Source organism: Euphorbia lathyris, chromosome 2 (genome assembly GCF_963576675.1).
Source record: "Euphorbia lathyris chromosome 2, ddEupLath1.1, whole genome shotgun sequence".
In the NCBI taxonomy this organism is placed as follows: domain Eukaryota; kingdom Viridiplantae; phylum Streptophyta; class Magnoliopsida; order Malpighiales; family Euphorbiaceae; genus Euphorbia; species Euphorbia lathyris.
Window position 1 is genome coordinate 70,758,216 of NC_088911.1, and position 24,683 is coordinate 70,782,898.

Genomic DNA, 24,683 nt, shown 5'->3' on the forward strand with positions numbered 1-24,683 from the left:
CTCGGGATGGATTTAGATGAATGGGATGGCACTAGAGGCATGGACGAGGTTTACGTAAACCTGGATAGAGTGGATACCTTCCACGACCCTACGACGCATTTGAGCAGGACACGCTGCAACGAGGTAAGTAATTTCTCACTTTTATTTGATTCGAGCTCTAGGCTTTAGCATTCCTATTCGAACATCATTTGCATGCTAACCCTTAGACTGCCTTAGAGGACTTTAGCTAGAAAACGTGAATTCCTTTACTTACAAGTAGCACTTGTTTATTTTTGTAAGAATGCGCGCTATATGCATGTGAATAGTGACACTACAAATTTATGCATGCTAACGGTACAAACAACGTGAATAGTGAAGACGTGAATAGTAAAAACGTGAATAGTGCATGTGAATAGTAAAAACTTAGCTAATGCACGTGAATAGTGAAAACGTGAATAGTAAAAACGTGAATAGTAAAAACTTAACTAATGCACGTAAATAGTAAAAACTTAGCTAATGCACGTGAACAGTAAAAACTTAACTAATGCACGTAAATAGTAAAACCTAATCTATGCTCCTCGTCCCCACAGACGATGGTGGATTAAAGAATTGACTAAACCCTACATGATGACCCTACAGGAGAGATTTTTACAGAAAATTGGTCCTAACTGACCGGATGTCTCTATGAAAGAATACATAGTCTTAACGCGTTCTTATCAATTGCATGCTTTAGGAGCTGTATTTAAATTTTCTTGTCTTGTTCTTTTTAGTTCATTGAGATTTTGGGGACCACCGCCGAGATTCACTCGTGGTACGATAGGCTAGGTGCCGCGGTGAGAGCCCGCGTGCGTGAGTTGGGCTTCGAGCCTTTTATTGCAGCGCTGCCCCGCACCAACGGGGTATGCGATCATTTTGGCCTACGGGCCTTATGTGAGCGGTGGGTTGACTCGACCCACACCTTCCACCTTTCCTTTAGGGAGATGACCATCTCGCCCCGAGATTTTTCACTGCTGACAGGGTTGCGAGGGAGCAACACTCCCGTTCCTTTCCATTTCGGTATGATGCGACCACGGGTCGACCTTGCTAGGCTCGCTGCCTTGATTGGACCGGGAGTTCGCCTATGCGCCAAATCTACTCCAGCGAAGTTTATTTCCACAGCGAGCCTCTTGAGTCGGCGAGATTTCTGCGAGACAGACGATACCGACTTGGCAGTTCGCAGCTTCTTAGTGTATACTCTGAGTGAGACGATTTTCTGCACGAAGGGCGGAAAGGTACACGCAGGTCTCATTCAGGCGCTCAGCGATCTGGATGCAGCGGCTTCCTACGATTGGGCAGGGGTAGGCTTAGCCTTTCTCTACAAGTTTTTGGATCTGACTTGCCGGAAGCGCAAGGATTTTAGTGGTTACACCTTTGCTCTGCTGGTACGTGACGCCTTCTTGACTTGCCCGTCTTATCTTCTTCGCGTTTTTCACACTCCTAGTCCTTGTTTTTACCGCAGGTGTGGGCGTATGAGAGGCACATCCTTCCCAGCCGGTCTCGATCTCGACCGAGAGTACCGAGGCCGCCTTTCATGACTCGATGGAGGGATTTTGACTTGAGCGCCGAAAGGAGTCGGACGGTGCCACGGCTCCTAGATTGGATCGACTCGCTGACCCTCACACAGGTAGATTTTGCCTAATCATGCTCGGTTTTTGTTTGAGTCTTTCTGACTTTCTCTTTGTGCATTTTTTAGATTAAGTTCAGGTGGGACGACCTCGACTTCAGCCCCGATTATACATATGTATCGATGATCCAGGAGCAGCAGTGTGTGCTTACTGGCCCCTGCGTGCGGGCATGGTATTTAGGGGATCGAGGCATCACTGGAGTTAGGGACGCTCACTGGACACCGGGTGGGATCCCCGTCTCTATGTTCGCGGTGCGGACCATGCCCTTATCGACTGTTCGTCGGGACTTGACCCATCGGTTTGTTGGTAGAGCGGTGTGGATTCACGCCGGGGGCCGTGAGCCTTACTTATCTACTCTGCTGGGTGCGAGGGATGCCCCGGCGGCAACGATGGAGGTGGATCCGGTGGCGGATGTATTTTTGAGGGAGGTTGTCGCGGCAATCTTTGGTCAGGAGGAGGTCCCGGTAAGTGGTTCCGCCCCCTTTACCATTTCATTCATGAGATATTTAGAGGGTTTTTTTTATTGTGTGTTTTTTTTTGCAGGAGGGATCACGGAGGAGTGCCCATTTATCTGATTTCTTCGACGGTACTCGAGCTCAGACGCCTGTGTGCGAGCAGCCCTACTACGTCGGCGAGTCCTCCAGCGCTGCCCGACCGGAGAGGTCTTCCCTAGGCGTGCCCCTACCAGACTACGGGAGAGATTATGCCACGATTTGCTATGACGAGTCCGGGGCAGCTTATGCGGGATTCGAGGCGGCTCCTCCTATCTTCTCCTCGAGGGTCCCATTTGATCCCTCAGATGCTTCTCTGACCACGAGGGAGACTTGTACGGATTACGTGGGGCTGTCTGGTTACCTACGAGATCGCCTCAGCTTGCGCTGCACCGATCACCTGGTATGTATCATTACTTTACTTTAGTGTAATGGAATGTATGCATGTATGTATGATTTATGTTTTTGCCTATGCTGCTTTTTATCTGTTCTTTTTTTTCTTCTTTTTCTGTAGAGTGATCTGCATGCCCATGAGCGGAGGCAGAGCGAGTTGGTGCGGGAGGCCGACGCCCGGGTTGGTCAGGTGTATCAGGAGAGAAATGATCACTGGTCAGGGATGATGCGACGGGAGACTGAGGGTCGCCTTGCCGTCAAGGAGAGGGCGCGTGATGAGTCGATCAGGCGCCTTGCTGCAGAGGAGAGAGCACGAGCTGCTGATGAGAGAGCACGCGCCTCTGATGAGAGAGCGCGAGTTTCTGATGAGAGAGCGCGTGCTGCCGAGGAGGCACTATCTGCGGAGCGGGCATCACACCTGAGAGATTTTGAGGACTATTGGGACTTCCCTCCGTATTAGGCTCGTTATGTATTGCTTTGTAGCTTTCATTATTGCTTTGTAGCTTTTATTGGAGTTTCCCCGCTGTATAGCTGATGTATAGGGAGTGGGGTGGATAGTAGGTAGGCTTTTTGTGAAAAGTAGGGTAGGAAATATATAACTCATGACTCATATTACCATGCATTCAGTAGATTATGATGATTCCAATCATTCTCGTCAAATATATTCATGCCTTTATTTATTTACAAACAACAGAAATACTTAGTCTCTTATACATTGTTTTTGTAATTGCTCAAGTCATAACTATTGTTACCAGGACCCGCCTTTCGGTTTTCGGATCCCGGCGATTTTTCTCCTCTCCTTTTACTATCCCGGAATTTTTAAATGAGTGCCCTTTCGGATTTTCACCCATTGGGATTTCCCTTATTGTTGCATAGGTCGCCCTTTGCGGGTTTTCAACCTATCGGGAATTTTTCTTTTTTTTTTATGAAAAGTATTTCTTAAGCCTATCCAGGTTGGTAGGTTCGGAGAATTCCATGTCGTCCATTGTGGTTAACTTCACCGCTCCTTTTCATAGTATCTTCTTCACGATGAATGGCCCTTCCCAGTTAGGCCTAAACTTCCCCCTTGGGTCGGTGTGCGTCACACGGATCTGTTTCAGCACCAAATCTCCTTCTTTGATAGGGCTGGTCTTGACTTTTTTATTGAAAGCCCGAGCCATCCTTCTTTGATATAACTGTACGTGGTAAAGGGCTTCCATCCTTTTCTCGTCAACTAGAGCCAACTGCTCACATCGCCTCTTCCCCCATTCCGTCTCGGGGATTTCTGCTTCCACTGCGATTCTCAACGATCGCTTTTCGATCTCAATCGGCAGGACTGCTTCTGTTCCGTATACCAAGGAGAATGGCGTTGCCCCAGTCGAGGTTCTGATTGTCGTGCGATAAGCCCACAACGCGAGTGGGAGGTGCTCATGCCAGTTCCGATGTGATTCCACCGTCTTTACGAGAATCCTTTTAAGGTTCTTATTAGCTGCTTCTACTGCCCCATTAGCCTGTGGCCGGTACGGAGAAGATCTGTGATGTTCAATGCCATATTCTCGGAAAAGATTCCTTACTTCCCCCTGAAACTGGACCCCGTTATCCGTAATCATGTGATGAGGCACTCCGAACCTGGTGATCAAGTGTTTTTCAATGAACTTTCTCATTTGCTTGGATCCCAGTTTGCTAAACGACTCTGCTTCTACCCACTTGGTGAAATAATCGATGGCGACTGCAATAAACTTATGTCCATTTGAAGCGTTAGGCCTTACTTCGCCGATGATGTCAATGCCCCAGGCAGCGAATGGCCAAATAGGTGCTAACACATGTAATTCCATGGCCGGAAGATGACTGCAATCACCGTGGATTTGACAATCATGACGTTTCTTCGCATACTCGTTACAATCTCTTTCCATGGTGAGCTAATAGAAGCCTTGCCTAATAATTTTCTTAGCTAGTACTGCTCCCCCCCATATGGGCTCCACAAATTCGTGAATGTACTGATTCCATTGCCTCGCGGGCTTCTCCCGCATCCAAGCATCTTAGTTGTAATCCATCGATGTGCCTTTGTAAAGCAAGTCGTTGTGGATGACGAACTGACGAGCTAGCCTTCTAATCACAGCTTGATCCCTAGGTTCTGACTCTGCCGGATATGTCCCATCTTTCATGAAGTTCACGATATCGAAATACCACGGTTTTTCATCTGTCCCTAACAGCATTACGTCTTCGTAGCACGGTTTGTGAGATCTTCTCAATACCAATGGTTTCGAGGCAAGGTTCCGGGGGTTGTCCCAAACTGACACCAAAGTGGCCAAAGCATCCGCCGCCTGGTTCTGTGCTCGAGGAATATGATAGAAACGACATTCCTTGAATCTTTGTGCCAACCCTTCTAGCTGATCTAGATATGGACGTAGCCTTTCTTCCCTTACTTCCCAGTTTCCTTGTGCCTGTTCGATGATCAACTTGGAGTCACCCCAAATTTCGACATATGATGCTCCCAGTGCTGCTAATGACTCTAGACCATAAATGCACGCTTCATACTCGGCCATATTATTGGTAAGAGGGAACGACAACTTCTTGGCCATCGGGATCCTTTCTCCCTCTGGTGAGGTGAGTAGTACTCCTACTCCGGCTCCATTTGAATTAACTGCTCCGTCGAAGAACATTTTCCACGGTATGACTTCGATTGCGTTCAAGTGCTCATCGGGGAAATCATAACTTATCTCTTCTTCCTCTGCATTCAGGGGTTGGTTGGCTAGAAATTCTGCCACGGCCCTCCCTTTGATAACCTTCTTCGTCACATATTCAATGTCAAACTCGGATAAAAGCAACAACCATCTGGCTAACTTCCCCGTCAAGGATGGAGTTCGGTATAGATACTTCACGAGGTCCATCCGAGAAATAATGATCACTTTATACGATTGGAAATAGTGCCGCAGTTTCTTTGTCAACCACACCACTGCCACACATGTCTTTTCGATCATGTTGTACTTGAGCTCGTACTCTAGGAATTTCTTACTCAAATAATACACCGCGTGCTCCACACCGGTGTCTCCCTCTTGAGCCAACATTGCCCCAATAGATCGCTCCTCAATTGCTACGTAGAGGAGAAGCGGCTTTCCCAGTTTAGGCGGTTTCAGCACTGGCGGATTAGACAAATAGCTCCGGACGCTCTCCAAAGCTTGCTGACACTTATCATTCCAAACAGCGGGTTGGTCTTTCCTTAGCAACTTAAAGATTGGCTCGCAGATTGCGGTGAGTCTTGCTATGAACCGACTGATATACTGAACCTGCCCCAGAAACCCTCTCACTTCCTTCTCATTTCTCGGCGTCGGCATCTCCTGTATAGCCTTCACTTTATCAGGATCCACCTCGATTCCCTTATTTCCGATTACATAGCCTAAGATTTTCCCCGATGAAACGCTGAAAAAGCACTTCTTCGGGTTTAACCTTAGCTTGAATTCTGCAATTCGGGCCAAAAACTTCTCGAGCGCGGCAAAATGCCCTTCTCTTGTCTCTGATTTGACCATCATATCGTCCACATAGACTTCTACCTCCTTGTGTATCATATCATGGAACAATGCTGTGGCCATTCGCTGGTAAGTTGCCCCGGCATTTTTCAAACCAAACGGCATTACTCTGTAACAGTATGTCCCCCACTCAGTTGTGAACGAGGTTTTTGCTTTGTGCTTTTCGGCCATCTGAACTTGCATGTAGCCCATGAAACCATCCACATTCGTGTGTAAGACGCTTGACGCTGCACTGTCGATCAATACGTCGATATGAGGCAATGCGAACTCATCCTTGGGGCATGCCTTGTTAAGATCTCTGTAATCAACGCACATCCTCACTTTGCCGTCCTTTTTTGTGATTGGCACCACATTTGCGACCCAAGGGGGATATTCGATCACTTCGATGAATCCTGCTTCTAACTGCTTCTTCACCTCCTCTCTGATCTTATCTGCCCATTCTGGTCTCATACGTCGGAGCTTCTGCTTTACGGACTTTGCTTCGGGGTAAGTTGGAATGCGGTGAGTTACGATAGATTGATCAATTCCAGGCATGTCTTCGTATGTCCAAGCGAATACAATTTCGTATTTTTTAATTATTCTCTCAAATTCTTTTCTCTCTTCAATAGTTAATGCTTGAGCAATTTGTATAAGTTTAGGATTTTCATCCGTACCAAGATTGAAAGTTGACATTTCTATCGTATTGATTTCAAATGTAGGCATGTTATATGAATGAGAATGCATGGAATGATCATGATCAACATCAAGCAAGTAAGCAAAATCAGAATTCATTTCATTGATAGCATGGGTGATTACATCATCTGATTCAAACAAAGCAGTAATACAATTTTCATCATCAGGGTTCTTGGGCTCCTCATGAACCTTGGAGGTACTGGGCTCGTCCACCGCTCCCGCAGCTGCTTCAATGGTGATGACTTGCTCCTCGGCATTCAAGTCTAGCACCATAATCTCTTCGACAAAGCAGCTCGCCTTTCCTTTGCCCCAGTCGGCAACATCATTGAAGATTTCGAACCCCGGCAGAATCTTCCCTTTTGTGCTAGTCCATGCCTCGGGGGTCCCTGAATATGCCTTTTCATGCCCCTCATTCACGAAGTACTTCCTTAGGCCCACTTTTCCTTCACCATTCACGTTGGACGGACCTCCCTGCTCATATCCCAAACCCCTCCGGGTTTTCTGACTCTTAAAGTCCGGAAATTCTGGCAACCCCTGATGGTGTGCTCCTAAGCCCATTCCTGGGATGAAACCTCCCTTCATCATCTTCACCACATCGGTGGTCATGCTGGACTCATAAATCCCGGAGACTTGGAATCCGGAGAAAAGTTGAGGCTCAATTCCCAATGCTGCCACCGAGCTCAATTTCTCAGCTCTGATTGTCATTATCTCCTCCCCGAAGGGGAATTTAATCATTTGGTGGAGCGTGGAGGGCACACCTCCCAGCTTATGGAACCAAGGGCGTCCCAACAGTACAGCAAAGGTTACCGGTATATCTAGCACGGTGAACTCAGTTTCTTCTTCATGTGGCCCTACTTTCAACTTGGCCTTGAAGACTCCCTCAATGTGCCTACGGCTGTCATCATACGCTCTAATCACAGTTTCAAAGGCTGTCAGGTCTCCTCTCTCCACTCCCAACTTCGACAAGAGTTTCAAAGGACAAACATTAAAGGCTGATCCATCATCGACCATCACGCAACTAGTCTTCTTTCCGTTAATTTCTGCTCGGATATACAAAGGCTTATTGTGAGCCTTCCCCTCTTCTGGGAGATCCTCGTCAGTAAATGTGATCTCAGTCTTCTTTCGGGCCATAATTGCCCCTACTAGCGCTGCCGGCTCAGTATCGGTGGAGATAACCAGATTCTGCAATTCTTTCATCAAGTTCTCACGATGGTACTTAGAATGGCATAGAACTTCCCAGATTGTGGACTTAGCTTGTGTCTTCTTCAACTGCTCCAAAACTTGGTCATCGGGCTTAGGAGCCGACCCTTCTCCAATCTCGGTTGCTATCATAGGTGCCTTCCCCTCGGCCACACGGCATGATCTCGTCATTACCGCAATTTCTGGCTCATCATCCGATTCGTCCCAAATATTAATAGGAACCCTCCGATTGGCATCTTCCTCGTCCGAAGAACTCTCCAAAATGTCCACAACCATTAAATCCATAACGTGAGGAACATTCGGATTCAAGTAAAAGGGATCCGCCGATCCATACAAAGCCCAACCTATCAACTCATCATAGTCACGGAGGGACACTCTGCTCATCCTTCTTGCGGCCAACGGAATAGCACCTCATTGTATGCACATAAGCTGCACCTTATTGCTCATTGTTTCGTTACACTGTTCATACCGGTGCCTCCACCTCCTAGCATAATCCACGAATGGTTCCTCGGGGAATTGCCTGATCCTATCTAGATCTTCCAGGGATCCCGTCCATGGAACATACATCTCATATCTCGCCACAAAAGCATTCCTAAGAGGTATCCAATGACCCATTTCTTCTTCTGATAGGCCCTGGTGCCATAACAAGGCTTCTCCCATTAAATTTTCCGGGAAATGTTCATGTAATTCACATTGCGGGAATCCGGCGTCATACATATGATTGCGGAATAACCTCGCGTGCTCCACAGGATCCTGGTATCCACCATACCTAGGCATTGCTAACACCGCATCAGGTGTTTGGTAAGACGGAGAATCAGGGGTTTGCTTTGCTAGCATCCATACTGTATACTCCTTGATAAATCTCTTCGTCATTGTTGCCCAATCGGTCTTAACATACATTGGCAACGACATGTACCACATTAACGGTTCACCCATCAACGAATTGCAAAACAAGCTAGTGATCTCTTCCTCTTTAAAACCCAAAGGCGCCATAGCCGACAAGTAGAAGTGAAGGTGCTCCATTGGGTCCTTATTGCCGTTATACTTGCTAACCCTAGGCAACGGACGCTTGATAGGTCCAATCTGCATTGCGAAGCGCTCCGCAGTCCTGTCCTCAACTCTCTGGTACTTTTCTAGAAACAAATCCGACAACCGATCCCAATCATGCTTGTAAGAGCCTGGTAATGAATGGAACCATTCCAGAGGCTCGCCTACCAGCGAATGGTGGAACCACTGGGCAATTTCACGCAAGTGCACCTCGGGATTTCCCCCTCTACTAAACAGACCCAATTCCGGCACAATAGTTCGAGACGACCCTTCTCCTGTCTCTTCGGCGCTATCCTCGTCATATGGTGCTCCACCATCCGATCCTTCTCCCATTGGTTCATCCTCTTGTTCTTCACCAAGGAAGGACACATACAGACCATTTCCCACATTATTCTTTTCGTTGGAGTCCAACAACTCCTCTACATCTTCCTCAAAGGATTCCATCACTACAGTTTCTGTAAAACCAGCTCCGATCGTGCTCACCCTATGATTAGGCAATGGATTGCGCCTAACGGAAGGGTTCGCGGACGAAGGATCAGCTATCTTCTTCTCTTCGATTAAATCTTGGATTTCATGTTTCAACCTCTCACAATTCTCTATTGTATGCCCATAACTGCTATGGAATTCACAATACCCTCTAGCCTGTATCTGCGGAGTAGGTTGAGCTTTGTTATACGGGGTAAGGGCTTTCAACAATCCCTTTTTCTGCAGACGCTCAAAAACTTTTGCGTAGGTCTGATCGAACTTGGCGAACCGCCTCTTTTCAATAGTATTAAGATCAACCACTTTCACTGCTGCGGATTCTATACTCGCACTAGGCCCTCCGGCACTATATCCAGACTTCGTCCACTTGGTATAAGCTTTCTTTGGCTCCCCATCCCCTTCAACAGTCAAGGCACAACTATACATCTGATTGAAATCAGTAAATGGCATATACCGCAACTCATTCTTGATATACGGCAACGTGTTGCCAACCACCATTCGGATCTGATCCTGCTCGAGCGGCTTTTGTTTCATCACTGCGGCCTTAGCCCTCCATCTTTTCACAAAATCGGAAAAGGATTCCCCAGCCTGTTGCTTAGTGCTCTCTAACTCTTTCAAAGTGACCTCAAGCATGGTATTGAAGCTATACTGAGCGATGAATGACTTCGCTAATTCCTTCCAATCCCTCTTTGTTACCATCGGCAATGCATGAAACCATGTGAGGGCAGCCCCCTCTAGGTAAGTGTTAAACAGTCCCAAGACTTGATCCTCAGTCAGGATCGTGTGCTTCATTACAGCGACATACTTATTTATGTGAGCGGTGGGATCTCCCGTTCCATCGAACTTTTTCATGTCAGGGAGCCGAAATTTCAAAGGCAAAGCTGTTGCCGACAAACAATTCTTCAAGTTATAGAAATCCTGACTTCCGGAGCTTCCTCCGCGCAAGTCCTGCACTTCCTGTGTGATGTGTTGCTTCCACTCCTCTTCCTTAGCTTTCTCTTTCTCTAACTGTTTTCGGATATAATCCTGATAATCCTCCTCATTCCCAAAGCGAGGGCCATCGTTCACCTCATTCTCAGCACTCTTACTACCACTCTTGTTGTCCTTCAGTGCTAACTCAGCTAGCTGGGCCAAGATCGCGGCCAGCTGATCATTGATATTGTTCATAGAATTCTCCAATTCAGCCACTTTCTCGTCGGTCACAGACATACTGACGAAAGACTGAGTATACCCAGACGAAGATGATTCAGAAGCCACAACTACTGATTCTGAACTATCTACTCGTAGCTGATCAAACTGTCTGACAAGCCGATTACTCTCGCGAAACCACAACCGCTTAATGATGACGTCTGCGCGAACGGTATCCATTAGTATGTATGCATGATTGTATATGCATGATTCGTGGTGTGTGCGTTTGTTTATTTACGATTATAAGATAAGAAAAACAAACGTTAGTTCTATTTACACGTATCACAACATCTCTCTTCCACCCTTATTCCTCCACACACTCGTTGGTCCAGGTCTCTTTCCTAGGATTTTGGTTTTTGGCTCACATTACGGTCCAAGGGACGCGTGATGCCGTCGATTATTGAGAGAAAGTAAATCATCCATCAAACAATACAGTTCGTTTTGACGTATCCACGTTCGGTGACTAAGAAATCGACCAAGTTGGATTGTCCTTTCAGAATAACTCGTCTTTTGTCCTTTCGCGAGACGCATTAGTTCGGGTTTTGACTCCCTTTGAGCGCATCTCAGTTTTTAGACGTGGTACGAGTTATTCTTCTAGTCCAATCGTTCGTTATTGTTAATGACTCGTTCCCTTTTATTCGCGCGGGTTCGTGTCTCGATTTTTGGATTACAACGGGATCTTTTGGATCTATCGAGAGACATAACCACGTGTTTATTTAGTGATGGAATCACTTTTGGATTTTATTTTAGGGAACGGACTCATCGCGTAACGTGTTTGTTCTTAGCGTCGAGGATTCGTTTGCTCATTTTGCTACGTGAACAGACGGCGAGTCTTATTTTGAGCGCACGATAATCTTTCGGCTAATAACAGTTCGTTGTTCTTCCCAATCCACGGGATATATCACCTTAGTGTGGTTATAGAAAATCAACGTTTCGTTGAATCGCATGTTTATTCGAGGCGAGGATATTACCGTTTTCTTTCCTTTAGGCACGAATTAAGCAAACGCGTACATCGGGCCATATTTCTTGCAGTTTTGGTAACGGTCGAAATGATCGAGTCGTTAGTCAAAACCCGCAGTCTCGTCCATATGGCGCAATTATATGGTTTGGCTTAATTCGGCTTCAAAGTTTTAGACAGGGTATACACTCGTTCGAGGCACGTATTCAACGGCATTGGTTTATTTTCTTTAACTACTCTTGAGATTGACATATATCGTAGACTCGGAATGATTTTGGTCGTTTAGTTCATTTTTCTTTTTTATATTCTTAGTCACCTTTTGCGGACACGCCCATTTCTCTTAAGAATGACACAAGGCATAACGTAAGAGCTCGTCTTTTATTCGGAAGGGACGGGCTACTTGTGCGAAACTTTTCACGTTACAACAAGGTCGTTCGAAACAGAAATGTTCTTCGTTTTCGTTTCGTCGTGATCTCGTTTTATCCTAATTTATCTAAAGAATGTGAATAACAGCTACTGTTAATATAGTCTTTTGTATCGAAATGTAACTATCCTTAACACCGAACCGATTCATACTAATACGTGCTTACGTCATAACGTATTTCCTGAACACGTGCCTTCGTCGGGACACCGAAAGGGACAAGGCGGGTCGCACATGTTCATTCATACGAGATAACTAAGTCGTCTTTAGTTCAAATCGTTTCGATGTTTTAGGGTAATTAGTATGTCGATTCATGAGTATATATTAACGCATCGTCTCATTTTCTTTACATATTTTAGGATTATACACGTATCATGGCGGTTTGAAAACACGAACTGATTCATTTATCACATCAAAAATAGTAACGGGTAATCCTATGGAAACTTCTAAGGCTACTATATGCTGACACGGCTGACCGCGGGACCTCACAGGACAGCACAAATTCGCCCCTAACGAATGGATGGGGACCCTTTGGCACCTTACTGTAAGGGGGAACTTACGCTAGCATCTTTCGAGCGACGAATGGACTCTTGCTAGAGGTTTCGCGGAAATTACCCAAAGGGTTTGCAATAATGCACATGAATGCATACGAAAAGAAGTAAAACGATCCGTCCCCGTTAAGGGCTTAATACACGCCTTCCGGAATCAAATTTCTCACTTCCCCAGCAGAGTCGCCACTTGTTAGACGAGGTGCCGCAGCATAATCTCCCGGGCGGATCGGGGGGTGGACACCTCATGGCGACGTAAGCGGTGATTGGCACCGAAAGCAACCAATCGTGGAATCAAGCTGCTCGGCAGGACCGAAGCTCGGAGATATGGAAGAGTCGCCACCCACGAATGGGAAAATGAACACCGATCCCTTGCGGGAGACCGGTGTGGGTTCGGGAAACTTAGGTACGAGCCGAGAAGGCTAGCTCCTTTCCGGAGAAAGGCTACTAGGCACCCCGACATCGCCCGGTTATGAACCACCGGCCTCCTACTCAGCATGTTAGGCGATAACGGACTAATCGTATACTTCTTTAAGTTTAAAATTCATTTGAAACCCTTTTCTTTCTCTTTTTTGGAAACTGTTTTGAGCATATATTATTGAAAAGTCATATTAGTAAAGAATCACCAATTTATGTTACACATACACGGAGAGGGGGGAGAAAGAAGTGATTTATTTACAACCGCATTTAAAGGTCATGTTGTGTGTTTATTCTACACTAACTTATTCCCCCAAAACGAGTTTATTTGCATGGTTCGCACCTTAATCGCCGTTGGAACGATTTAGGTGCGTTTTAAAACCCCGTTTGATGAGGTTTACCCGAATCGCCGTTGGAACGACTCTAGTATTTGAAAACGTTTGAGATAAAAACCTTTTAATGAGAAAACGTGGTTAAACATACAAGTCACTTTTATTTTGTACAAATCCTTTAAGAAAATGATTCAAAAATTCTATTATTCACAAAGAAAATGATTTTAATTACAATGTTCGCTTAATCCGCCTTTGGAACGGATTAAGGTTTTAAAACGTGGTGTTTTGAAAACGATTTGAACTACTGTAAAAGAAAACAACTCTATTTATTTACATTAGGAATCTCTAAAAATTCATTAGTTTAAATGATTAAGTTGAAAAACTCTCTTTTTGTGATTTATTTTCCCCACTTATTTAATGGACTCTCTACCTATTATAATTACATTAATAAACCCATTTAAACTAATATCCACACTCAAATAATACTCATTTGGAACATGGACCCATGAATGGGCCAAAAGAATAAAGAAAATAATTTAGACATATATATATATACATTTAAATCAAAAAGAAGATATGAAAATAAGAGTTAACACAAAAGAAACTATATGTATATGAAAATAATAGGTACAACACATTTATACAAAAAAAATGTGAAAATAATAAGTAAATCTTATGAATAAGAAAATAACATTTACCCAAAAATAATTTCATTCAATAATCAACAAAATAACCCAAATATCCCAACACTATATATATATACATAACTAATATAGTTTTAAATACCAAAAATAACATATACTAATATCTATCAATTATTTCTCAAAATATCAAATAACTATCATTTAAAACATAGCCTAAATTTATAAAAAGGAAATACATATACATAATTATACTTATATTTAGAAAATAGTATAAAAAATGGTATACAAATATTATCAAATAATTATATATGCTAAAGGTCCAAAATAATTTGAAAAACATATATTACATAATTATACATATATATATTAAAGATTAAAAGCTTAAAAGTTAGGAAAAAGGGACTGAAATGGCATTTTTTACGTTTTGGCAGATCTACCGACGGAAAATCCGTCGGTAAACAGCATTTAGTGACAGAATAGGTAAATTACAGCGGCACTCCTAAATGTTTCCAGATTTATTCAAAAGCTTTAAATTAAATCTAATTCAATCGTTTTGGATTTCCGAACTACCAAAGATGGATCATAGTCGAAAACGGAAGTTCCTAAACGACGTTTTTTATTTCAAAACATTATTTAGAAATTTCTTTTAAATTAAAAACTTATAATTACAACGTTTTCGATACCCGAACTACCTTTTTATCGGATCACGGTTCGTATTGGGATATCAAAACGAGGTTTTTTATTTTAAAACAAAACCGAATTTTATTCAACACGAGATGAAAATTAAATAAATACGCTAATTAAATAAAATGTGACAAAATAAATAAATATCTAAACGAATAAAAACTATAGCATAAAAAAATAAATAGAAGAAGAGAATAAATTAAATAAAATAAAGAGTCTAGTCCTCGGATAATACCTTAAATTCGGTATCTGACGGTCGAAGCCGATTGATTCCACGAACCACGATCTTCCGTTTTTAATGAAAATTTAGTAAAAATTGAACTTTAGGAAATTTGGAATTTTTGAGAAAAAAAAATATTTTTTCTCAAAAAAATCACTCTCTCTCTCTAAAAATGTTTAGAGTGAGAAAGCTCTCTCAAAAAATCCTCCTCCTCCCCCTTTTGCATGGGGATCCGTGCCTTTTATAGGCAAACGGGTCCCCGGACCAATGGGCGACGCCCAAAGGAAATTGGGCGTCGCCCATTGGGGTTGGGCGGCCACCCAACCTTGTGTTGGGCTACCGCGCCCCACCTTCGTCGGGCGTTCGCCCAACGGTCGTTGGGCGTTCACCCGACGTGGTTAGGCGCCCGCCCGACGACCCTCGGGGCGTGCCTCGCGCCGTCGGGCGTGCGCACCCCACGGCCACCGAGCGCGCGTTCGCGGCCGTCGAACGCGCGCTTCGCGCTACCGGGCGCGTGCGCTCAGTGGCCCACGAGAGCGCGCACCGTGCCACCGGACCCGGGCATTGCTCGGACGTCGACAGCGTGCCACTCGCGGTGCGTCCGACGGACGCCGAGCGCACGTCCCATGTCGCCGATTTTCCTTCGCTTATTATTCTTTATATATTTTTTCAAAACTTCCGGAATCAATCACTTCAACCGTCTTGTTTTCAGGTTTTCATCACAGGTCCTCCGACTCGGTGTCTACACCTGCTCTATATCTTCCTTTGGTGGAACAGGTTGTTTATAATGCTGTTGAGGTTGCCTCTGGTAGTGTCCTCTATGTTGTTGCTGATAACTTGGTTGTTCATGCTGATTGGGCTGTCTAGTCCATCCAAAGTTCGGATGATTTCTTGTGGATGGGTTATACGTATTCGAGTATGGGTTTTGTGAGTTTCTTTGATTATATCCCGCATAATCGCATTCTGCCTGCTCACTTTTCCCTTGTTTAACTCCAGGGCAGTTGATGTTGAAATGAGGCCCTCCACAAAAATCACATATGTCATTGAACGGGGTTCGCTGTGAATCGATGATACATTCATCTTGCCGAGCTGTCTTGCAAGCTGTTCCACTTGTGTGGTCAGTTTTGATACAACATCGACGTCCGCCGTTCTTTTTCCTTCACTCCTAGCCGAGTGCCAGTTGTAGCTCGTGCTTATGACTTTCTCAATCAGATCGTACAAGGCTTGTGGCTCCAAATCTTCGGTGTTACCATTAGCAATGGATTCGATTTGAATTTTATAAATGTTGGTGACTCCATTGCAGAAATTCTGCACTTGCATCCACATGGGGATGCCGTGATTTGGTACCCTTCTCAATAGCCCCTTATACCTTTCCCATGCTTCGGCTAGGGATTCATCTTCTTCCTGCACGAAATGAGATACCTCATTTCTGAGTATAGTAGCATGTCTAGGTGGAAAATATTTCATCAGAAACGCGCTGGCCATCTCTTCCCAAGTGGTGATCATCCCTAGTTGTAAGTTCCTCAACCAGTTCTTTACTTTGTCCTTAAGAGAAAAAGGAAACAGCTTCAGCCTGATCACATCATCGGAAACTCCTCGGTTCGATCTGAAGGTGTTGCATAGTGTGATGAATTCCTGGATATGCCCGTTTGGATCTTCTGACTGGTATCCATTGAATTGTACTGCTGCTTGCAACATTTGTATCATAGATGCTTTTACTTCAAACATGTTGTTTCCTTCGTTGGGCAATACAATGCACGACGAGTGTCCTTCCGTGGTCGGTCTCGAATAGTCTCTGATCCTCATAACTGGAGGATTGTTATTTTCACCTTCTTCTTCCTGATTTGGTTGGATTGGTTATTCGGGTGGTACTCTTCCAGCCATCCTTCTTTCTCTTTGTCGCTCTCTTTGTCTTGCACGTCTAGCTCCCGCTCGGTTTCGTCTACACGTTCTCTCTAATTCGAGATCGATAGGAAAAACTGGAGGTCCAGCTCTGCGCATAAACAATTGGAGAACTCCTTCTGGCTGCACTATTTAGCAAATAGATTAAAAACACCTTGTTTCACAGAAATTTTCAGATAAATTTTGTTGCTTTCAATCCCCGGCAACGGCGCTAAAAACTTGTTGTCTACCGAACAGACTCTAGCAAGTGCACTAGATATAAGTAATAAAGTGATAAGTTAAGTATCGTCTCCACAGGGATTGATGACCAAATTTTACTAGAAAAACATCGCAGAATAGGGTGTTCGTGGTGTGTGAATTCTTTATATTAAGAGATATTGTGAATTGGTAACAAAGTAACTGATTCAACTTATGGAAAAGAGTATTTGATAATGATAAAAAGGTAGAACAGGCTAGGCACAGCGGAAACAGGTTACCTTAAGTCCCTAAACACCCTATTTATTCATGAATGACGCAAAGTGAAGTCAAGGTCTCTGCTTTAATGCTCACTTAAGTCAACTCTCGTGTGTTCTTAAGATTCTAAGACTTACTACAACCATAAGCGTCCCTAAGGTTGGTTCTTTTTGCATTACGATTGAAACAGCATTTCAATAAAGAAAACCCTTGATACAACCACCTAACATCTCTGCTTCGGGGTTGAATGTTTGATAAAAGGTTCGGTGTAGATGAAAGCAGTCTCCTCTCATTCATCTAACACTAACGTTCATGCATGAGCAATGTAATATAAAGCTTTAGCAAACACTTCATAAATTAACTACATTCATTCATAAATAAGGATCAGGAAACTTACATAACCGGCCCTGACTGGCCAAACCTATTCAAAATGACTACACACTCATAGTGGCGAGTGAGCAATATGCTGATACAAAGCTATAAAACTCCATCAATGGAGTTTTCTTCCTTGAGAGCTCTCCTCTCTATCAAAGTGTCTATTTTTAGTTTTAACAAAAGATGATCCAAAAAAGATATCATACTCCTTTCCCCACTACGTCTATTTAAGGGGAAAGGCAAGGTCAACACAGTACTTCAAGTATCCGAGTAAAATATTACAAAATCAACCAAATGGTTTTCACAAATCCTAGATTGCTATTAGTGGTTAAGATCCTTTTGACCGTTGAACACTCAAGGGTTGAACTTTCATTTCATCATGCTACTTTTCTGCTCTTATCCGCCTTTCTGCCTGCTGCTCCTGCCGCACCTGCCTTTCGTCCTATCGATGTCCGTCATCAAAGGTTTCGGCGTTTGACCGCTGGATCAAAGAATGGCTTAACTCCTTATGGTATGCGTGAAACAGGCTGCTTCCAGTTTGTTTGACTTAATCTTTACATATCTGCATAAAAAAACACTTATAAGACCTTCTTTCTTGTAATTTAGCTATAAAAACACCCTTAATTACATATTAATTTGTAGTCAAGTTCATGCCTAACAACACCCCAGAGTCATCCCTGTTATGGATCGTGTTACAACAGGATCAAAGCATCACATTCCATAATCCAGAATCACTAATTAACATTCCTTTGAGTCTTAGGATTACTTATACTTATTAATACCAATGAGATGAACAGGTGACAAGGATAAATCTACCCATCCTGTTATCTCAAGTCGGGTCCCCAATCATAATGAACTCCTTTCATTGGATCCATGTAACTGTCCAGATATCTGCATATCTGAAGCTTATGAGATCAGCTCTCTGTCTCGATAGAAAACATTATTACATGCAAGTCTCAACAGTGTTATGTCAATCCCTATTCAAAACATATCACTTGACTTAGGGTGGTTTTAAGTTTATTAGTTTATTATAATGTTTCGTCTCACTTCATGCTTGTATGAACACTTTATAATCACTTTAAATAAACTTAGGGATTTCCTTTTATTAGACTTATTTAGTTCTTTAAAAGAAGTTGCCTTTATACAGTTATGAAACCATATCTTATTAAAACAAATGACATAAAGAACAATTCATTTACATTAGGTTTATATCCTGGAACAATTGTCTATAGGACACTAAACCCCAACATTGGATACGTCGATACCCGCTGTTCCGACCGATGATGCACCCATTGAAGAGATTGATGCCTATCAGAAGCATCAATCTGATGATGAACACGTGGGGTGCATCATACTTGCATCAATGACACTAGATCTGCAAAGGCAACATGAGGAGATGGATGCATATTCTATTGTCATGCACTTGAAAGAGCTGTTCGGGAAACAGACTCGTTGTGAATGTTTTGAAATATCAAAACTGTTGTTTCGCTGCAGGATGCAAGAGGGCACATCTGTTATGACACATTGTGTCAAGATGATTGGCTATATCACCAAACTTTCTAGTATTGGCTTTGCGATGGATCATGAACTAAGTGTTGACTTACTTCTTACGTCCCTCCCAGAAAGTTATTCCCAGTTCACCATGAACTACCATATGAATGACTTACATACCTCTCTTGAAGAGCTCGCCAATATGCTTAAGACTGTTGAGTCCAACTTGAAGAAAGATAAGGTGATACCCGCTCTTGTAATTGGGGGATCAAAGAAGATGAAAGGGAATTTTTGTTGGGGTTTAGTGTCCTATAGACAATTGTTCTAGGATACAAACTTAATGTAAATGAAGTGTTCTTTATATCATTTGTTTTAATGAGATATATGTTTTATAACTATATAAAGGCAATCCCTTTTAAGCACTAAATAAAGTCTAATAAAAGGAAATCTGTAAGTTCGTTTAAAGTGATTATAAAGTGTTCATACAAGCATGAAGTGAGACGAAACTTTATAATAAACTAATAAACTTAAAACCACCCCAAGTCAAGTAATATGTTTAGGATTGACATATCGCGGTTGAGACTTGCATGTAACAATGTCTTCTGTCCGACAGAAAGCTGATCTCACAAGCTTCATATATATAGATATCTGGACAGTTACATGGATCCGATGAAAAGTAGTTCATTAGGATTGGGGACCCGACTTGAGATAACAGGATGGGTAGATTCTTCCTTGTCACCTGTTCATCTCATTGGTATTAATAGGTATAAATAATCCTCAGACTCAAATGAATGTTAATTGGTATTCTGGATTGCGGAATGTGACGCTTTGACTCTGTTGTAACACGATCCTTAACAGAGATGACTCTGGGGTGTGAACAGCAGACGTTGGGTATCACAGGAAGTGATTGCGGGATCGTTATACATTGGATTGAGTATTTATCACTCCCGATAAATGGGAGATATGTCCATGGATCGCTTGTGGAAGTCTTGACTCTAAATCCTTGCAAGGTGATAGCTTAAGAATGAAATGAGATTTCTCTTAACCTATCTAATTGGAGTTGACTCGGCCAGAACAAGTAAAACGAACGTCTCGCTATATGTGACTTGACATTACCCATAGTCATAAGATTCAGTTCAAGGACGTAGTTGATAAAGGATCGAATTATACCGTAACTAATATGAAAAGGTCAACGACAGAATCAACCTGTCTTCTTATAGCTCTAGGGGAATGATTACGGACTTGATAATCACATACTCTGTACATCATTCCGTTATGCAAAGATTAAAATATAATTCTTTGAAAATTAATTAATAAAGTTGCATACGGCTAGAAGCAATAAGAACCTAATGGGTCACACATAAGACTTGGAACCCAAAAGAGAGACAGATGCTAATTAATTGACGGAAGCCCAATTGAGCCCAATAAGGCCCAATTACCAAGGGGGGTCCAAATTTATGTATACTAGATACATAAATAATTAATTTGATTTTATCAATTCTAATTAGATTAGGATTTTGAATTAAATTAATTAAAGGATAAATAAGTTAGGAGTTTTAATTAGATTAAATTACTCCCATTATTATCCAATAAGGTTATTATTATTATCTTTTATATTTAGATATATTAATAGATAATAATTAAGAATTCTATTCCGAATTGAATTCCTATTCAGTAACCTAATTCTATCTAACTAGGGATTAGATACAAGAGAGAATATAAATACCCCCCATGTGATTTTTGAAATTCACTATTGATTCCAGGAGAGAGAATTCGAACCCCCTAGCCGAGGACGAGATTCCACCGCTTCCTTCCGTTCAATTGATTTTCATCTCTTTCTCTTTATCCTTGATCTTGTGTTGATTAATTAGAGACAATCTACTTTGGTTGTTAATAAACGGTTGATTCTAACTTGATCTTCTGTTGTTTTGTTTTGTGCTCGGGAACTCGAAGTAAGAGTTGTGGGCACTTCGTTTGCAACGGTAGATAGAACATCTAAAAGGTATTTCTTCTTATCCCTCTTTGTATGAAATAACGGTTAACGGATCTTGGGGTTAATGGAAATAGGTTAAAAAATTTATATTTCCGCTGCTATACGTTAGCCTATTTTCCTTCAGTGGTATCAGAGCCTGCGTTAAATCCGTTATTTCATATATGAAAATTTAGAAGTTTTTCAATCAGATTGAATAAATATTTATAGTTAGGTTAATTAACAATAGTGTTTTGATTAATTAGTTCTAAAAGATAAATAAGTTTTAATTAATTGTTAATTAAAATAAGTTATGCACATGTTCCTAATAATTTTGGTTGATAATCATTATAACAAAATCTATTAGTTTTATGGTTAGATTGATAAAATCAGTTTTATTTATTCTAAAAGATAAAACGGAAAATCTATGATAGTTTTTCCTATTTTCTGAAAATCGTTTTAAAACCGATATATATATATATATATATGTTTTATGTTTAAAAAAACAAAATTACAGCAGTTCGGGTCGCGCCTTACGGCGTGACCCGACTACTGTCGCGGTTGCTGCCGCGCGGCGCCTGGCCGCCGCTGCTACAAAGCAGCGGCGGGTCAGACGCCTAGGGCTGCTGCCAAACGGCAGCAGCCCAACCTCGGGCCCGGCCCGAGACCCACTTAATTTTAAATCGTTTAAAATTAGTTTTATATATATGTATATGTTTCAGAAATTAATAGTTTTATGTTTTGATTATCGAATGAAAATTTATTTAAAATTTTGTTTTACCTATTTGTAAATCAAAAAGGTTTTAAATGCATTCAAATCAAAATAATTGGGACGTGCATAATTAAAGTTTTATATAGTTATATTAATCTAAAAGTTTAATATAAAATGATACGAAACTGTTAGAAGTAAAATTGGATGAAAGTTAATTTGATGAGTTAATGTGATTAACCTAAATATTACATAAAATACTTATTTAATCAACCAATTAAATTTATTTAATTAAGTCTATGCATGTTTGGAGTTATGGACATATTTGGACCCACTTTTAGTCTTTTGGTATTTTTGAAATAGGGCATGCGAGTCCTGCCTATCTACTATCTATTGTAATTTCTCCTCTCATCTAATTCCCTTCAATTCAATTGAAGTTTTCTTTAGTAGAATAGAAATTAATATGTAATTTCAAGGCGCCATGGAGAAGACGGAGGACCTAAAGAGAAATATGTAATAGTTAGTATTTCCCTAGGTTTGGCCTTTTATTCCGTCTCTCGCTCGACGGAATAATTTAGATAATATGTCCATAAGGCCAATGTATGTGTCTGATGTATGCTAAAGCAAATCAAGACTAAGTTAGATTATGAGACCTAAAATAAAATCCCTCATTAAAAAGTTAAGTAAATAAACAAGTTATTAAAATCGGTTGCCCCTCCCTAATATTATAATTCAGCCGGCAGTACTGGGGGCCTTTGGGTTGTTGAGCAAACTCAAGCTCGGGGTCTTACGGTAACACCTGAATTATCGAAAATCACTTTTCATGAATATGGGGTAATACTTAAATTAGATTATGATAATTGGATGAGCAAACTCATGTTGTCATAAACTAATGGGCAATATGGTTGGGATTAATGTGAATAGCATATTAGTTACTAATGTGGTTAGTAACCCAATAACCTAGGAATCACATTAAAGATGTGATTGATTACATGAATCTACCTAACGAATGAGACTAGCTTGTTGAGCAAACTCAATGCGAAATCTCAGGAGTTAGGATCCTAGCTCACTAAAGGATTTGTGAAATTCTTCGAATTAATATGGAGGGCTATTAATTTGGCAAAATAGTGGGAGCAATCTAAAATAAACTAAAAGGCCTATAAATTTTAGATTGATATACTTTAAAACAAATGAATAACATACGTTTACTCTTTCTCACTATCAGGTTTAATTAAACACTCTTAAAATCATGACTAAAACCAATCTGCAAAACATTCTGACCGATAACAAGTTGAATGGTTCAAACTTCACCGACTGGTTTCGTAACCTCAAAATTGTTTTGAAGTTCGATAAGATAGGGTATGTACTTGATACATCGATACCCCCTATCCCTGCTGATGATGCTCCCATCGAAGAAATTGATGCTTACCAGAAGCACAAAGTTGATGATGATCATGCGGGATGCATCATACTTGCATCGATTGTTGGGGTTTAGTGTCTTATAGACAATTATTCTAGGATACAAACTTAATGTAAATGAAGTGTTCTTTACATCATTTGTTTTAATGAGATATATGTTTTATAACTATATAAAGGCAATCCCTTTTAAGCACTAAATAAAGTCTAATAAAAGGAAATCCGTAAGTTTGTTTTAAAGTGATTATAAAGTGTTCATACAAGCATGAAGTGAGACAAAACTTTATAATAAACTAATAAACTTAAAACCACCCCAAGTCAAGTAATATGTTTAGGATTGACATATCACTGCTGAGACTTGCATGTAACAATGTCTTCTGTCCGACAGAAAGCTGATCTCACAAGCTTCATATATATAGATATCTGGACAGTTACATGGATCCGATGAAAAGTAGTTCATTAGGATTGGGGACCCGACTTGAGATAACAGGATGGGTAGATTCATCCTTGTCACATGTTCATCTCATTAGTATTAATAGGTATAAATAATCCTCAGACTCAAAGAAATGTTAATTGGTATTCTGGATTACGGAATGTGACATTTTGATCCTGTTGTAACACGATCCTTAACGGAGATGACTCTAGGGTGTGAACAGCAGAGGTTGGGTATCACAGGAAGTGATTGCGGGATCGTTATATATTGGATTGAGCATTTATCACTCCCGATAAATGGGAGATATGTCCATGGATCGCTTGTGGAAGTCTTGACTCTAAATCCTTACAAGGTGATAGCTTAAAAATGAAATTAGATTTCTCTTAACCTATCTAATTGGAGTTGACTCGGCCAAGAACAAGTAAAACGAACGTCTCGCTATATGTGACTTGACATTACCCATAGTCATAAGATTCAGTTCAAGGACGTAGTTGATAAAGGATCGAATTATACCGTAACTAATACTGAAAGGTCAACGACAGAATCAACCTGTCTTCTTATAGCTCTAGGGGAATGATTACGGACTTGCTAATCACATACTCTGTACATCATTCCGTTATGCAAAGATTAAAATATAATTCTTTGAAAATTAATTTTAATAAGTTGCATACGGCTAGAAGCAATAAGAACCTAATGGGTCACACATAAGACTTGGAACCCAAAAGAGAGACAGATGTTAATTAATTGACGGAAGCCCAACTGAGCCCAATAAGGCCCAGTGACTGTAGGGGTCAAAATTTATGTATAATAAATACATAAATAATTAATTTGATTTTATCTATTCTAATTAGATTAGGATTATGAATTAAATTAATTAAAGGATAACTAAGTTAGGAGTTTTAATTAGATTAAATTACTCCCATTATTATCCAATAAGGTTATTGTTATTATCTTTTATATTTAGATATATTAATAGATAATAATTAAGAGTTCTATTCTGAATTGAATTCTTATTCTATAACCTAATTCTATCTAACTAAGGATTAGATACAAGGAAGATTATAAATACCCCTAAGGGATTTTCGAAA

At 41.4% G+C, this 24,683-nt stretch overlaps 1 non-coding gene across 1 annotated transcript; it reads left to right on the top strand.

Moving 5' to 3' along the window:
* Positions 1–16,177: 16,177 nt before the first annotated feature.
* On the top strand, positions 16,178–16,284 carry LOC136221117 (small nucleolar RNA R71). The gene has a single exon (XR_010684905.1). It is a non-coding gene; the product is annotated as a small nucleolar RNA R71 (small nucleolar RNA).
* The last annotated feature ends 8,399 nt before the right edge of the window (positions 16,285–24,683 follow it).